We start from the raw sequence: 3418 nt of genomic DNA, 5'->3' as shown, positions 1-3418 counted from the left end.
GCCACAGGTGATGGTGAATTGGCCTTAGGGCCAGAGCCACGCCCACCCCGGGAAGGATTGGCCATTTTGTTTTTTTCTTTTTATTTTTTTTTAGAAATATAGGGAGGAAAGGGGGTGGGGGAGAGAGGTAGAAACAACCTCCCCTCTTTTAGGCAGGAGAGGAGAGGAGGGAGAGGAGTAAAAGACAGGGAGGCACAGGAGGGAAAGAGGTAAATGTCCTGGTGGGTGTCCTCGATGGTGGATGGACGGTGGGTGGGGGCCTGATGTTCTTCAGGCAGGGGGAGGCGATGTCTTCACCAGCTATTGCTGGCCTTACTGGGAAAAGGGCTGGGTTGGGGGGAGGGGTGGCAGAAAGATGGTTTCAGCACACACACACACCCTCCCGCTCTTCCTTCCCCAACTCCTCTGGCAGTCTTCTTGCCTCCCCCTACAAAAACACAGTCCTTAATTGCCCCCACCTTAAACAAAAATACACAGTTCAGACACCCACCTAGGATGTTGTTTTCCAACTCAGTCCTGGCCTCCTGGCCTTCCTGTCCTGTAGCAACAGTAGCAACTGTTCTCTTCTCTCCCTCTCTCTCCTTTGGCAGCACTGGAGGAGCAGCAGCAGAAGCAGCAGCAGCACACAGCAGAAGCAACAACCCCAAAGGCAGCAGCAGAAACAGTTGAAACACTGAGGAGCAGCAACACCAACACCACACACCTTCTCTCCTCAGTACCAGGAAACCAACTGAATCCACAATTAGCTCCACGAGATCGTTAAGAAAATGAACTCTTGATCTTGTGGTTACAAACCCAGTACCATAACCACTTGGCTATTTAGGCCAAGCCCAGAAGGTCTAACTCTTTCGAGTACAAACCCGTTTCCATCTGTTTCAGATGAAGTTACATTGTTTCATAGTTTGCCATTGTGAGATTTGAACTCTTGGTCTCTGGGGTTACAAACCCAGTACCATAGCCACTTGGCTATTTAGGCCAAGCCCAAAACATTGCGCACCCATTGTGTGGCAGAGTGAATGTGGAGAGTGGTGACGTGAGCAGCCTCTGCTGGCAGCAAAAGCCTACTGCATCTGGTATTCCCAGGCGGTCTCCCATCCAAGTACTAACCAGGACTGAGTCTGCTTAGCTTCCGAGATCAGATGTTTTCAGATTAGTATGGCCATAGGCGTTTCATAGTTTGCCATTGTGAGATTTGAACTCTTGATCTTGGGGTTACAAACCCAGTACCATAACCACTTGGCTATTTAGGCCAAGCTATTAAGAAGGTGTAACTCTTTCGAGTACAAACCTGTTTCCCTCTGTTTCAAATGAAGTTACATTGTTTCATAGTTTGCCATTGTGAGATTTGAACGCTTGATTTTAGGGTTACAAACCCAGTACCATAACCACTTGGCTATTTAGGCCAAGCAAATAATCCTTCCAGAAGCTGTAATTCTTTCGAGTACAAACCCCTTTCCATCTGTTCCTATTCAGATGAATTTACATTGTTTCATAGTTTGCTATTGGGAGATTTGAACTCTTGATTTTGGGGTTACAAACCCAGTACCATAACCACTTGGCTAGTTAGGCCAAGTCGAGTACAAACCCATTTCCATCTGTTTCAGATGAAGTTACATTGTTTACCATTGCAAGATTTGAACTCTTGATAATCTTTTTGAGTAAACCTGTTTCCATCTGTTTCAGATGAAGTTACATTGTTTCATAGTTTGCCATTGTGAGATTTGAACTCTTGATCTTGGGGTTACAAACCCAGTACCATAACCACTTGGCTATTTAGGCCAAGCAAATAATCCTTCCAGAAGCTGTAATTCTTTCGAGTACAAACCCCTTTCCATCTGTTCCTATTCAGATGAATTTACATTGTTTCATAGTTTGCTATTGGGAGATTTGAACTCTTGATTTTGGGGTTACAAACCCAGTACCATAACCACTTGGCTAGTTAGGCCAAGTCGAGTACAAACCCATTTCCATCTGTTTCAGATGAAGTTACATTGTTTACCATTGCAAGATTTGAACTCTTGATAATCTTTTTGAGTAAACCTGTTTCCATCTGTTTCAGATGAAGTTACATTGTTTCATAGTTTGCCATTGTGAGATTTGAACTCTTGATCTTGGGGTTACAAACCCAGTACCATAACCACTTGGCTATTTAGGCCAAGCCGTTAAGAAGGGGTAACTCTTTCGAGTAGAAACACATTTCCATCTGTTTCAGATGAAGTTACATTGTTTCATAGTTTGCCATTGTGAGATTTGAACTCTTGATCTTGGGGTTACAAACCCAGTACCATAACCACTTGGCTATTTAGGCCAAGCCGTTAAGAAGGGGTAGTTGCACAGCCTGGGCATGGGTATTAATCACTTGTACATAATGTTCACTATTGTAAACAAACTCCCAAGAATGTCTCCCAGTATATGGCTCCTTGTTCTGATGAGCAGTGTTCATATCACTCAGATGTGTGTTATGAAGAGATATTAATATCCATAATGTTATTGGAAATTATTTTTAAATTGGACTTGTAGGGTCTTTGCCTATGTGTGTGTCTGTGTGTCTGTCTGAATTGGATTAAAGCCAGCTAGTCTGGGTGCTTTGATGTATAGTAGTTTTGAGATGTTAATTAGATAAATATGAGGAGGAGAAGGTAAAGTGTAAATTTGCATTTTTTGAATAAAGCATTCAAGGGTGGGGGTAAAATCTTGCAGCTAGCCAGGAGTCGCCAAGCAATGTGTTTATAGTACTAATAAAATTGGTGGGATGGAAGGATTATTGTTAGGAAAAGTAAAAATTAAAAGACCTCGGAATACAATGGAAAATTTACATTCAATGGGAAAGCTAGGTATAAACAGAAAGGAGTTATGTGTGTGCAGGGCAGAGGCATGTAAGATCTAACTAGCCTGCACGCCTACAACTGTGTAAAGGAACCAGATTGAAAGGAACCTCATTTTGAATTTGTAAGGTCAATTGTGCTTTGCCTGATGTCTGTTTAAAGTCTATGGGTTATTGTTGCCTTGGTGAAGATTTACCTGGGAGTGATTAATTTGGGGATTTGTTTAAAAGTTATTATGGTGACAATTTGTAGACATGTGCATGTGTTTAATTTGCTGTCAAATTAATAAATGTTTAATTTAGTTTTATATAAAAAACCTCTCGAGGCTTGCTGGTTTTATTCCTGAATTCAAAGCTGCATCTCAAACACACCAATTAAAAATATAGTTTATGACAATTGTTCAAGTTTCTCTGTGGGATTTAAACAACTCAGCCTTTACCAACTGTTGTTTCATGACTTGTGAAACCTTGGTTCCTGCACAAGATAAAGGCAGGTTTTTCAGTCCAGGACCTCTTCCCTGTGCTATGTGCAACCTTCCCAGCACACTACTGGTGTGCCATCACTGTCACCGGTCATATGATGGGGTTTACCAG

The 3418-nt window shown here is 42.3% G+C and overlaps 1 pseudogene; it reads right to left on the bottom strand.

Moving 5' to 3' along the window:
* Positions 1-1058: 1058 nt before the first annotated feature.
* On the bottom strand, positions 1059-1167 carry LOC121285368 (annotated as a pseudogene).
* Between the last annotated feature and the right edge of the window lie 2251 nt (positions 1168-3418).

This window comes from Carcharodon carcharias, chromosome 12 (assembly GCF_017639515.1).
Source record: "Carcharodon carcharias isolate sCarCar2 chromosome 12, sCarCar2.pri, whole genome shotgun sequence".
Taxonomy (NCBI): domain Eukaryota; kingdom Metazoa; phylum Chordata; class Chondrichthyes; order Lamniformes; family Lamnidae; genus Carcharodon; species Carcharodon carcharias.
This window is presented reverse-complemented; position numbering and strand designations above follow the sequence as displayed.